The sequence below is a fragment of the Bos indicus genome, chromosome 8, assembly GCF_029378745.1.
Source record: "Bos indicus isolate NIAB-ARS_2022 breed Sahiwal x Tharparkar chromosome 8, NIAB-ARS_B.indTharparkar_mat_pri_1.0, whole genome shotgun sequence".
NCBI classification, from domain to species: domain Eukaryota; kingdom Metazoa; phylum Chordata; class Mammalia; order Artiodactyla; family Bovidae; genus Bos; species Bos indicus.
Genome location: NC_091767.1, coordinates 65,331,799 through 65,346,055, shown reverse-complemented (window position 1 = coordinate 65,346,055; position 14,257 = coordinate 65,331,799).

Here is a 14,257-nt window from a genome sequence, read left to right as displayed (position 1 = left end):
TGTCCCCTCCAGAAATATGCCTCTTCTGGTCAATCAGAACCTGCTTTCACAGCACTCCTGATAGGTTATCTTGCAGAGACCATTTTTTTTTTTTTCTCATATTAGCACGTCCTCTGCATGCTAATAGCTTCTTGTTAGCAGAAATATTTTTGCTTCCTGGAATAAATGTTTTTTATTATGAGTGCTGGTGGCCTCTGTCTGTGCCCTGCTCGGGGGAAGGCCATGGATAATGGTCCACTCTTTCCAGATGCCTGCTTTGGCTTCCAGGTGGGATGGGGCCGTGGAGGGAGGTTGACCCCAGTGTGGATACTGACCTTCACCCCAATTCCTTCACTGCACCTTCAGTTACCATGATCTTAGCATTCAGAACACATCAAGGTAAACTAAACCTAAAGACCTCCCCCTTCTTTGGAACTGGCTCTGTCTTCTCCTGCTCTCTCTCTATCTAGAAATTATGAACCTGGGGGAGGGGTGCTACACTCAGGTTCAGAAAGTGTCAGAGACAAGTTCATATGTCAGAATAAGGAGGGGCTTTTGGGGGCAGTGCTGGTCCCAAGTGAGAGGTGGGAGAAGCCTTGTCCTCATGTCATGGTGGGATAGATGAAGCTGCCATGGAAGCCCCTCCTCTCCCAGAAGGAGCTGGAATGAGATGTGCCAGCCCTGTCACCCTATCTCTGTTTTTCTCTGCTCTGGAGCAGAGTTGAGGATGAGGCCCACACACTCTCAGCTCTGAGGATGTGTGGTGGGGAACATGGAGGCCCTTGAGGGCCAGCCCACCCCTGCCCAGAGCACCCACCTGCCCTGGGTGAACGAGCAAGGGGCATGGCTGTGTGTGCAGTCACCTCATGGTCTGAGGGTGGGACGCTGTGCCCCTAGGGTGGGATGTGGGGAAGGAGGCAGGGGGCAGAGTGCCCACTGATAGCACAGAGACCAAGGAGCCGCTGGCATCCCTGCACCATCTACAGGCACAGAGGAAAGAAGTTAGGGGCCTGGTGGCTCCTGGTGGCTCCACCCCAGAGTCTCCCCTCTACTCCAGCTTCCAGAGCCCAGACAGAAAGAGAACACCTTGAGCTCCTCCACAGAGGGCCAGGCTGCCAGAGGCAGAGGAGCCTCCGAGAAGGGAAGCGTCACTTCTCCACAATGTAAATAATCAGATTTCACAGGTCAGGGACCTCTGGACAGACTTGTGGTCTATGATTTCTATCTACACATGTGGCCCAAGGAGGCTCCCAAGGGACAGGTGGAGGGGCCCAACAGGCCCAGGGACTGTGCAGAGGTCATAGCAAGTCTCAACTGCTCTCAGCCTCACTCATCCCAGAGCCCCGAGAGGGAAGAGAACAGCAGACAGGATGTGTCACCGAGCGGGTGGGAAGTCACCTGTCGAGAATGGGTGACTCCAGCTTTTCTCCCTGGAGCCCATCCACATGGGAAAGTGGGGAGACAAAAGCTGTCTCCTAGAACAATTTGGGGCTCTATGTCACAGTCACTCCTATGGTGGAGAGACCTGCTCCTGGAGGGGTCCCCGATCCAGGAGCCAGCAGGAATGGCCCCGCCTCCATGCCTGTCAGGACCCCCAAATGTGGGACCAAGGCAGGGGCTGTGGGGGCAGAGGACACGGGCCTGCTTGTGCTGTGTTTTCTCCTTGGAGACTAGTCCTGCCTCTGCACAGATCCTCCATGGGGGGCATAGCGGTGGGGGCTCAGCCAGGGTCTGAGGGGAGGGGCTGTGACCTGGGCCGTCGAGTGGCCTCCAGAGTTCACAGAGGGGAGCACAGAGCGTGGATCCTGAGCCCTCCTGCTGCCAGGCCCTCTCAGAGGTGCCAAGAAGTGAGCACTGATTCGGGGGAGCTGGAACTAAGGTGCCTGTCTGTAGAAATGACACAGAAGGGACCCTGACAGAACAGCAAGGAACCAGACGTGGAGCGTCCCTTGCCCTTCTCCTGCCATGAGGTGCAGAAAGGACAGCAATGGAGGGTCCCCCATGAAGACTACCCACAGAGACCCACACTGACCCCAGACAGGGACCTCGCACATACCCACACTGATCCAGCACAGGGCCCCCAGTAACCCCACACAGAGATCTAGACGGATCCACACTGACCCCAGAGAGGGACCCCTGACAGACCCACAGTGTCCCCAGACAGAAACCTCCCACACACCCACACTGACCTTGCACAGGGCCCTCCCAGAGACCCACACTCACCCCACACAGGGCCTCCCACTGACCCACACTAACTCCACACAGGGATCTCCCACAGACTCGCAGCGACCCTGCACAGGAACCCTCGCACAGACCCACACTGAGCCCACACAGAGACCTCTGACAGACCAACACTAACCCCACACAGGGACTCCACTAACTTTACTCGGGAATCTCCCACAAATCCACACTGACCCCACACAAAGCCCTCTGACAGACATGCATTTACCCACACTAACGACACACAGGACCCCCTCACAAACCCACACGGAGTAATCTCACCCAGACAGAGTCCTTTCAGATCATCATACAGAGACCCCCACATAGACGTCACAGGCGTTCTTTAGGATCAGAGTGTACAGCCTTTGATAGTTTCTTCATGGTGGATCTGATATCACTTAACAAAACCATGTGCACTGCTGTTTGGAATGTAAATTAGTACAACCAATATTTAAAATAGTATGGAGATTCTTCAAAACAATAAAATTAAAATACCATGTGATCCAGCAATTCCACTTCTGGTCATATAGTAAAAATGAAAAAAAACTGAAATAATTTCAGGTTATCTTTTCTGACCACAATAGGATGAAACAAGAAATCCCATAAGAGTAAGATAACAGGAAGATTGACAAATATGTGGAAAGTAAACAGTACATTCTTTCCACCCTTCTGATTTTATTGAGGATAATTGACATTGACCACTGCATAATTTTAAGACATATAGCATAATGATTTGGCTTATATACATCATGAAATGATAACCACAAGAAGTTTAGTGACCATCATCTTGTATGGATAAAAATAAAAAAGTATTTCTGTTGTGATGAGAACTCTTAGGATTTATTTTATTAACCCTCATATATAAAATACACCAATTTTAATTAGAGTTATAATGCTGTATAACACTTTTTAAAAAAAATATTGAGTCAAAGACAAAATCAAAGGGAAAATTAAAAAGTATATTGAGACAAACTAAAATGAAACACAACACACCAAGACTTATGGGATGAAGCAAAAGCAGTACTACAGGAGATGTTCATAGTGATAAATGCATACATTAGAAGGTAACAAAAACTTCAAATAAAAAATTTTATGCTTCAAGGAACTATAGAAAATGAAAACACTAATCTCACACTTAGCAGAAGGAATTAGAGAATAGAAAAATAATAGAAAAATTTTAAAAAGTGTGTTTTTTAAATCATAAATTTGACAGACTGTTAGCCAGATTAAGATAAAAGAGAGAAGACAAATCAATGAAATCAGAAATGAAAGAGGCAGCAATACAAATGATGCCTCGAAAATGAATCATTACAGCCTATTATAAACAATTATGTCAACAAATTAGATAACTTAGAAACATACAACCTATCAACACTGAATCAAGACACAATAGAAAGTTTGAACAGACAAATAACAAATAAGGAGATTGAATCAATAATATAAAAATATAGAAAATCCAGTACCATATGGCTTCACTGGTGAATCTTAAAAAGCATTTACAGAATTAATACCAATCCTTTTCAAATTCATCCAAAAAAACTGGAGAGGAGGGAACACTTCTATATTAAGTTTACAAGGCCAGCATTACCTTGATACCAAAGTCAGACAAAGACATTACAAGAAGATTATAGGCCAATATCTGGAATAAGCCCAGATTCAAAAATCCTCAACAAAATATTAGCAAAGCTAATTCAAGAATAAATTAAAAGAGTCATACCCCATGATTAAGTGCGATTTATTCACGGGATGCTAGGATGATTCAAAGACATAGATCAATCAACATAATACACTACATTAAGAAAATGAAGGGGAAAAACTCGTATGATCATCTGAAAAAATTCAGAAAAGGATTTTACAAAATTCAACATTCTTTCATGATAAAAACTCTCAGCAAATTGGGTATAGAAGGATCATACCTCAACACAATAATGGCATATATGAAAAAAACCATAGCAAACATATTACTCAACAGTGAAAAACTGAAAGCTTTCACGTTAATATCAGGAAGAAGGCAAAAATGCCCACACCCACCACTTTTATTCAACATAGCACTGAAAGTCCTAGCCAGAGGACTTAGGCAAGATGAAGAAATAAAATGCATTAAAATCAGAAAGGAAGAAGTCAAATTACTTCCATTTGCAGATGACATGATTATATAAAACCACAGTGATAACAGCAAAAGAAAACATTAGAACTCATAAATGAATTTAGTAAACTTGCAGGAGCTAAAATCAGCATATAGAAGTCATTATATAAAAGCAATGAACTACCCAAAAAAGATATTAAGAAAAAAAAACACCATTCTTAATCAATATAAAGAATAAAATCTTGTGCTTAAACATTCAGTCGTGTCTGACTCTTGTGACCCCATGGACTATACCCTGCCAGGTTCCTTTGTCCATGGGGATTATCCAGGCAAGAACGCTGGAGATATATTACGTTATCTCTCCAGAATACAACCTCCTCACCTCTCTCCCAACATATAAATAGAAGGACACTATATATGTATACTTAGCCTCATCCTGATTATACAAATATATTAGCCACTACAACACACATGTATAAACACCCTCCATTCAGTTCTGTTCAGTCGCTCAGTCATGTCCGACTCCTTGCGACCCCATGAATTGCAGCACGCCAGGCCTCCCTGTCCATCACCAACTCCTAGAGTTCTCCCAAACTCATGTCCATCGAGTCGGTGATGCCATCCAACCATCTCATCCTCTGTCATCCCCTTCTCCTCCTGCCCCCAATCCCTCCCAGCATCAGAGTCTTTTCCAATGAGTCAACTCTTCACATGAGGTGGCCAAAGTACTGGAGTTTCAGCTTTAGCATTAGTCCTTCCAAAGAACACCCAGGACTGATCTCCTTTAGAATGGACTGGTTGGATCTCCTTGCAGTCCAAGGGACTCTCAAGAGTCTTCTCCAACACCACAGTTCAAAAGCATCAAATCTTTGGTGCTAAGCTTTCTTCACAGTCCAACTTTCACATCCATTCATGACCACTGGGAAAACCATAGCCTTGACTAGATGGACCTTTGTTGGCAAAGTAATGTCTCTGCTTTTGAATATGCTATCTAGGTTGGTCATACTTTATCTTCCAAGGAGTAAGCGTCTTTTAATTTCATGGCTGCAGTCAACATCTGCAGTGATTTTGGAGCCCAGAAAAATAAAGTCTGACACTGTTTCCACTGTTTCCCCATCTATTTCTCATGAAGTGATGGGACCGGATGCCATAATCTTCGCTTTCTGAATGTTGAGCTTTAAGCCAACTTTTGCACTCTCCTCTTTCACTTTCATCAAGAGGCTTTTTAGTTCCTCTTCACTTTCTGCCATAAGGGTGGTGTCATCTGCATATCTGAGGTGATTGATATTTCTCCTGGCAATCTTGATTCCAGCTTGTGCTTCTTCCAGCCCAGCGTTTCTCATGATGTACTCTGCATAGAAGTTAAATAAGCAGGGTGACAATATACAGCCTTGACGTACTCCTTTCCCAATTTGGAACCAGTCTGTTGTTCCATGTCCAGTTCTAACTGTTGCTTCCTGACCTGCATACAGATTTCTCAAGAGGCAGGTCAGGTGGTCTGGTATTCCCACCTCTTTCAGAAATTTCCACAGTTTATTGTGATCCACACAGTCAAAGGCTTTGGCATAGTCAATAAAGCAGAAATAGATGTTTTTCTGGAACTCTCTTGCTTTTTTGATGATCTAGCAGATGTTGGCAATTTGATCTCTGGTTGTATCTAGAGTATATAAAAAACTATCAAAACTCAATAAAAATAGGAACAATTCAATTAGAAAATGGGGAAAATTTATGAAGAGATATTTCACCAAAGAGGACATGTGTTTGGCAAGGAATCATGAATAGATGTTCAAAACTCCTGGTCATTAATGAAACTCAAATTAGGAACACAATGAGAATAATCACATGTTAATTTAGAACAGCTAAAATGAAAATTAACTTTATTGTTAGTTGAGTATACCATGAAATTGGATTTCTCATAGTGTTACTAATGGAACTGTAAAATCATAAAGTCACTCTGGAAAGCAGTTTGTCTATTTCTTAAAAAAAACTAAATATGTACTTACCATATGGTCCAGCAATTGCATCCCTGGCTGTTTACTCCAGGAAAATGAACACAGGGTAACAGGCATCTGGATACACTCTGCAGAGTACGAAGAACAAAGATATTCAAGTTCTGTAAGAAAGTCAAGATTTCAATTCCTATTCCCACTAATTCCTACCTATGTCATTTCTGAAAAACTACTTAACTACGCTAGGCTTCCGTTTATCTTTAAGAAGCAGATAAAACAAGATAATGCTGAGCACTAAGTCAGTTTCAGGTAATGGGGAACTGGCTGAGCTGGAGTTGACATTTGGTCCATCTGTTACGCAGATGAGGTATGTGTTGGGATCCCCTGATTACAGGTCTAAGGACAACCAGGAGGGGTAGGGAACCACCTAACTCCAGAAATAAGGTGTATGAAGGCCAGCCTCCAGGGTATGGACAGCCTGAGGATGCTGGAGTTGGGAGGAAAATAAGAACTTAGGACCAGTGGAGTGGCTACAAGTGCAGCTAAACTGCCTGAGCTCCCCTGATCTTCTGGAGAATGTGTGTGGCCCACGTGGTGTGGTAGTAGCTCACTGACTCCAAGGGCCTGAGCAGTCTTGCCTGAGGATCCATAACTGAGTTCACCAACAAGAGAGGGAATGCTAGTCTTCCCCCTTCCAGAGACTGCTGGGCTCTTAAAGTTGATGCTGGTGGTGGACACATGGCTAAGCATGGTGGTACCTCAGTGGTAGAACTCCACCCAGAGGCAGGGACTGTGGAAAGGTGTGGATGCTGGGAATGCACCTCCAAGCTCATCTTAGGGAGGGAGTTCCTGTGCAAGTTCCTGGCTCTAGCCAGTGGGATCCGTGTGAGAGTCCATGTGAGTCCATTTGTGTTCATCTGCCAGTGAGACTCTGGGATATGTGGGCAATGCCAGGATTGGAAAGAATTTGGCCTGAATGTTTTGAATAGCATCTAGTCCATATTGGCTATGTGCTAAAGGGGAACTTTACCAGATTATCAGAGATTCTGAAGGCTGGGACAAGTGCATTGTGAGGCTTCCTGGATCCTGCTGGCTACACAAAGACTCTGTATCAGGCAGACTAGCAAGAAGGATGATGAGAGCATTGCTTCAAGGCTTATTGGCAGGGTCACTGAGTCCTGAGTCAGCTAAGCAGAAAGGAGACTCTAGGCTCCTACTGCTGAAGGTATGTGGACACCTTGGGACAGGCTGGCCTGGGCCCCTGGCCAGAAGGGAGCGGTCATGTGGGGTTGAGGGCCAGGAAGGTTCCTGTTGTCTAAGCCACATTGCTTGTGATATTTGTTATGGCAGTTGGAGCTGACTGATGTCCTTCCTCCAAAGTCTGTGCACTCCCACAGCAGGAGTGGTGCATGCAAGCGGAGATGCCCTTTCTCCCCAGCTGGGCTCCAGTGTCCCCAACCCCGCTCCACTCCTGCTGCAATGTTCCTGCCAGTTGCTGTTCCCTTGTCTGGAGGGTCAGACAACAAACCTCAAGTGAAGGGGTGAGTGCTGAGGATCAGGAGGAGCAATAGGGCCCCAAGACAGGATTGGGATGAGTCTTTCATTTGTTTTTATTTGGTGTTTCAAGCTTGGTTTGTGGGGGTTGCAGCTGGTGGACAGGAAAGCCAAGAATGGACCACTGAGAGCTGATGGGACTGGAGGAGGGGAGGGGGGAAGGTTCCAGCGAGGAGGCTGTTGTGGAAACTGGGTCTGTGGAGGAGAGCAGATGTGGGCTCGGGAGGGGTATGAGTCTCTGGATCTTGTCTATCCAGTTGGTGACGTTGGTGAAGATGCTAGGGTTGATGGGGTATTGGCAGTCAAAGCCCCAGCTGGCCAGCCCCATCAGAACCCAGAACTAGTGAAGTCACAGACCAGGGGCCCCCCAGAATCACTCTAGGAAAGAAATGGGAGTTCAGGTGGGTTACTGAGCCAGGTCTGAGAAGACCAGGTAGCAAAGTGGGCCTTATGAGTCTCTGTCCTCCTGCCTCACTCGGGTGGACCTCTGTGAAATTCCAAACACCAGCATCCCACTCTGACCAGCCTGATTAAGTCATGCAGGTAAGCATTGGAATCATGCTTCAGGAAGTTCCTGATCGACCCTCAGAACAATCACAAATGTAAATCCATCAATATATGGAGGCTGTGCCCAAGAAGGGCATGGTGGTCCAGGAGAAAGCACTCTCCAAGGCCAAGAAGGGACAGCTTCAGGGTTTGAACCCAAGAGAGCTGGTCTGTGAGTGGAAACTGGCCAGCTGAAGCTGCAATAGACCAGCTTTTGCAAACTGAGCTGCAGCAGCACATCCCCATCTGAGTCATCCTCCTTTTTCATTCATTTAGTCAGGCCTTTAGTTTTCTCTCAACTTCTTGGTTGAGTTTCTTCAGAAAGTGCCCATACCCAGGCCTGGTGGAGGCAGCCTGCATTGCCCAGGGAGCATTTGAGGGTCACCTGAAAGCCTCTGGGAGTCCTGAATGGAGTCCTGAATGCTGTCAGGGCAGGACCATCTGGGTGGAAACTCCCTCACCTCACCAGCCAAATGGAAGGTTTCATCATTGGAGGTGGGTAGAGGAGCAGGGGCCATAGCTGTGCTTGGGCCCCTTCAAGCACCTGTCCAACACACACATCCAGCATCCAGGGCAGCTTCTGCCCTTGAGCACAAGGGTGAAATGACGAAGTTCCTCTTTCGTGAAGCTTTTGTAAAGAATCCAACTAGACTGCCATTGTCAGACATGACGTGTGGAAGCAAGCCACGGAAGGGACAGGACAGGAAGGGAAGGACATTTCTTAGGGTGGAAGCAAGGAGCTTTCCCAATCTGAGATACTAAATAGGACAATCCAACTTTCTGAGGCTGGAGCAGAAGGAGCAGTGAGTGTAGACGAGGAGAGGAGGGATGGCCAGGTGGGTGGGAGGAAGAGCAATGACAAGTGGGAAGCAAGGAGGGTAGACAGGACTCAGGTTCCCAGGGCCTTTAGGTGGGGGTTGGAGTTGACGCCCATGGAGAAATGCTAGGTCAGTCTAGCACCATATTGCTCTGGTGCTGTGTGGAGAATGAACCTGTTTGGAGGCAGCTACAGGAGAGAAGGTGAGAGATTATGGGTGGGGAGGGGCCAGGGCAGTAAGAAACAGTCAGATTTGGGACAATATGTTGAAGGAGGCAACAGGACCTGTCAAAGTTAAGCCTATCTCACCAACCAGGGAAGAAGTGCAGGGAGGAGGAGCAGGCTGAGCACAGAGCCCTGGGGTCTCCAGCGTTTAGAGGTGGGAGGGGAGGGGACCAGTGCAGAGCAGGGTAGCTGGCTGGTCCTGGTGCCCAGGAAATGGCAGTGAACTTGCTGAAGTGCTGAGTGAGAGGAGGACTCAGGTCCAAGGATGGCTCTGGCAAGACAGGCTCTTGGGGACGCTGGCCATGTGGCTCTGGTGGCACTGGGGACACTCCTGGGCAGAGTGGGTTAGATCCAAAGCTGTTATGAGGAGTCTTTGGGGGAAAGGAGGCAGAGAAACTGGGCAGTATTGGGAGGGAGATTGCCACTGCACATTCACACAGGAGCCATGAAAGGGGACACGGAAGACATGGAGCGAGGGAGATTCTGGGCACCCAGAGCTCCAGGAGAGACTGACTGGGATGGGCCGGGAGGCTCAAGAGAAATAGAAGATGTTTTCTTGGTGTGAAAAGAGGTGGGCTGGGAAGATGAATGGGGTCTAGGCTGAGAGCTTTGATATTCTTAGTGAAACAGGAAGGAAGCTCTCCAGCTGAAAGGGAGGGGTGAGGAAGTGGCAACTTGAAGGAGAGGGAAAGGTACATGGTGTGGCTGGCCAAAAGTAACCCTCAAAGACAGCCATCATCATCACCAGAACCTGGGTTATGTTACCTTACACGGCGAAAGGGACTCAGCAGCTGTGATGGAGTTGAGAATCAGGAAATAGGAAGATTATCCTGGTTGATCTGATTGGACCCAACATAAACACAAAGGTACTCATGAGGAAAGAGGGAAGCAGGAGGTCAGAGTCAGAGGAGGAGATGTGATGACAGGAGCAGAGGGAGGAGCAATGTGATTTGGTGACGTAGGAAGGGGCCATGAACTGAGGATTGCTGGGGACCTCTAAAAAGATAGAAAAAGCAAGAAAACATTTTCTCCTAGAGCCTCCAGAAGGGAGCAGCCAGGCCAACACCTTGACTTTAGACTCTGACGTCCAGAAATGTAAGATAGTACATCCTGTTGTCGGAGCCACCAATTTAAGGTGATGTCACCAGAGCACCAAGAAAGTCACACCAGGGGCTTCTTGGACATTGGGAATGTGCCGTTATCCCGTCAGCTCTTCCCCTTTGGGGTCCCCACCTGGGGTGCCCTTGGCTCTCCCCATAGTGCACCCCTACTGCACTCTTTAAGGCCGGGGAAGGCCAGGACCCTGTACACTCCAGACCTCAGGGATTCATGCAGATGAGTCCTGTGGTTGCTGATATTATGGTGGATTCTGGGCCAGAATGGGGGAGATGGGAAGGGCTCCAGTAGCCTCCTGACCCCACGGGAGTTCTCAGAAGGCAGAGGATGCCCCACCACTAGTATATCCCATGGAAAGTGAGCTGTGCTTTGCACTACTGAAAAGACAGCGCAAACTGAGCGTGGGTGTGTGGGTGTGTGGGTTTTGTGTGTGCTGAGTGGAGCCAGGGCAGTGAATTCCACATTGGGTGAGAGGATAGGTCTGACACAGGTCTAGAAGAGCAGGTACCACCCAGGTAGATGGAGACAGGCCAGGCCAGGAGATTGAAAGCCACGACTTGCTAAATACCTCCTGAATGCCAGTACAGTTCTAAATTTTCAGCTGCTGCTGCTGCTAAGTCGCTTCAGTCATGTCCAACTCTGTGGGACCCCATAGATGGCAGCCCCTCACAGGGACCTTATTAAGAGGAGGCTTTAGCAAGTCCATTTCCTGGGTGAGGAAGCTTAGCTAAGGTCACAATCCCAGGAAATGACAGACTGAATACTGGAACCAGATCTTTTCTGCCCCACAGTCTAAGCACTGAGTGCCCCTATGGTCTTCTCTCCTCAGACCTGTTTCTGGGTGCCCTGTGCAAGGGGGGAGGCACTTTCAGGGAGAGAAGAGGGGCCTGAGTTGGAGCATGGGGGCCAGAGCAGGTGATATGGCAGAAGATGAGTCTAGATGGAGTCTCTCAGGTAGGCTGTGGTGACTGAAAAGCTAAGAGAGGCAGGAGCGGGGTCATATGCTGCCTTGGCTCTTGAGGGTCCACCTCAGTGGTGTCCTCAGCCTGAGGAGAAATGAGAGGAGTCGGCTCAAGGGCACTATGGGTGTCCAGCAGGCAAGCAGACGAAGGGCCACAGAAGAGCTTGGCACATGATGCCAGCTTGGGAGGCTCGGCCCTGAGGGGGATGCAGTGGAGGTCATGGTAGGCTTCGAGTGAAAACACAGGGCCCCAGGCTGTGCTGCCTTATTTTAGGATCGCCACTTTCCCTCTCCCAGCTTGTTTTCTCAACTATAAAACAGGGCACTACACAGAGTGTATAGAAAGGTTCCCAATTCAAATATCCAGCAAGGAGACTTCCTTGGTGCTCCAGTGGTTAAAAGTCCTCCCTCCTTGCAGAGGACATGGGTTCCATCCCTGGTCAGGGAACTAATATCCCACATGCCACGGGACAACTAAGTCTACATGCTGCAACTCCTGAGCCCATCCGCTCTGGAGGTCGCACTCTACGACCAAGAGAGGCCCACGCTCTGCAATGAGGATCCTGTGTGCCACAACCAAGATCCAACACAGCAAAACAAAACAGACAAACAGATGCGAAAGCAAACACACACACACAAAAACCAATACCCAACAGTAAACAAATATCAGGAATATATAAAATACATAAAGAGCCCCTAAAGGAAGAGACAGAGAACCCAACAGAAAAATAAGAGGGGGAAAAATCTTGAAAGGAAACTTTACATAAAAAAGATATCTAATAATAATAAATATGTGAAAGTATATTTAATTCATCATCGGGAACATGCAAACCAGAACAAGCTATTAAAATGAAAAAAGATGGAAAATGCTAAGTACTGGTGAGAATATAAACTCTAATCCACTGCTTGAATGAGTGGAAATGGCGAACCACTTTGGAGATGTTTGGTAATATGGCACCCTACTCCAGCACTCTTGCCTGGAAAATCCCATGGATGGAGGAGCCTGGTAGGCTGTATTCCATGGGTTCGCTAAGGGTCGGACACGACTGGGCGACTTCCCTTTCACTTTTCATTTTCATGCATTGGAGAAGGAAATGGCAATCTACTCCAGTGTTCTTGCCTGGAGAATCCCAGGGATAGGGGAGCCTGGTGATCTTCCATCTATGGAGTCACACAGAGTCAGACACGACTGAAGCGACTTAGCAGCAGCAGCAGCCAAAGCTGAATATACCCATACTATTTATTCCAACAATTCTACTCAAGGGTTTCTGTGAAGTAGAAGGTAAAACATTTGGAAGTGAAACAAAATGAAAATCTTGCGAAGTACTAAAACATCCATTAAGAGTAAAACTGATCATAGAATCCAAAGCACACAGAAGAGTCCCATAGAGCAAGGATACTGAACGCATAACCATAGGATACATCTCACAAATCTAATGTTAAGACAAGAAAGACTGACAAGTGGAACAGATGGTAAAGCGTCTGTCTACAATGTGGGAGACCTGGCTTCAATCCCTGGGTCAGGAAGTTCCCTGGAGAAGGAAATGGCAACCCACTCCAGTACTCTTGCCTAGAAAATCCCATGGACGGAGGATCCTGGTGTCCATGGGGTCGCAAAGAGTCAGACACGACTGAGTGACTTCACTTTCTTTTCTTTCTTTTATGGAACATTCAGAATTAAATCTAAGGTATTAAAGGTGAAGATGGTGGTTTCTGTTGGGTGTTGGTGACCGGAAGGAGGTGTGAGTGGGGCCTCTGGGGTATTGATCACATGTTGCCTCACTATGTGAAAATTCATCCAACTTATGAAAAGAACATGGATATATTCTTTAGTATGTATGTTATACTTCAATAAAAACACTTTAATGTATGCCTCAAGAATAGATGCTGTAGATGCCCTCATGTGCAAGGAACTTAGGAAGGGGGCTTGGCCTGGGGAACACTGCCAAGGGATGGAGCCCAGGAGGACGCATAGAGGAGGAAATGGGAAGTCCCAGGGGCTCCACAAAGAGAGCAGAGGCAACACAGCCCCTCCCCAGAGAAACCGAGGCCCTGAGAACAGGCGAGGGAAAAACAGAAAGCGCCTTACTCACTTGGCAGATGGACTTTCCTGTGGAGAAGTCCCCAGCACACAGCGTGTTCACATGAACAGAGCAGTCTTGTCTTTTCCATCTCCATATAACAGTTCATAGAACTTGTTCTCAATGAAGCTCACCTTACCCTCCTGGAGATGGAAGGGTTCGAGCAGAGGTGCTGTGAGGATAAGGAGGAAATCCAGGAAGGATGCTGTAACCAAGCTACAGAGCTCTGCCTTACCAGTCAGCACTGCCCCTCAACATGGGGTTTTCTCTGCACAGCTGAGCTTTCATCCTTGTTTCAGTCTTCTGATGCTGCTGCTGCTAAGTAGCTTCAGTCGTGTCTGACTCTTCTCGATCCCATGGACTATAGCTGACCAGGCTCCTCCATCCATGGGATTTTCCAGACAAGAGTACTGGAGTGGGTTGCCATTTCCTTCTCCAGGTTTCAGTCTTCGGCTGCTACTGCTGCTAAGTCAGCAGCAGTAACTTCAGTTGTGTCCGACTCTGTGCAACCCCATAGATGGCAGCCTACCAGGCTCCCCCGTCCCTGGGATTCTCCAGGCAAGAACACTGGAGTGGGTTGCCATTTCCTTCTCCATGTTTCAGTCTTCTACATATGCCTAATAAGCCCTCCCCTGTTTCTTTTCCAAACTCATCAATTATTCCAAACTCATCCTATTCCCTCACCTCTTTCATGGTAACAGACCACACTCCTATTCCACAAAG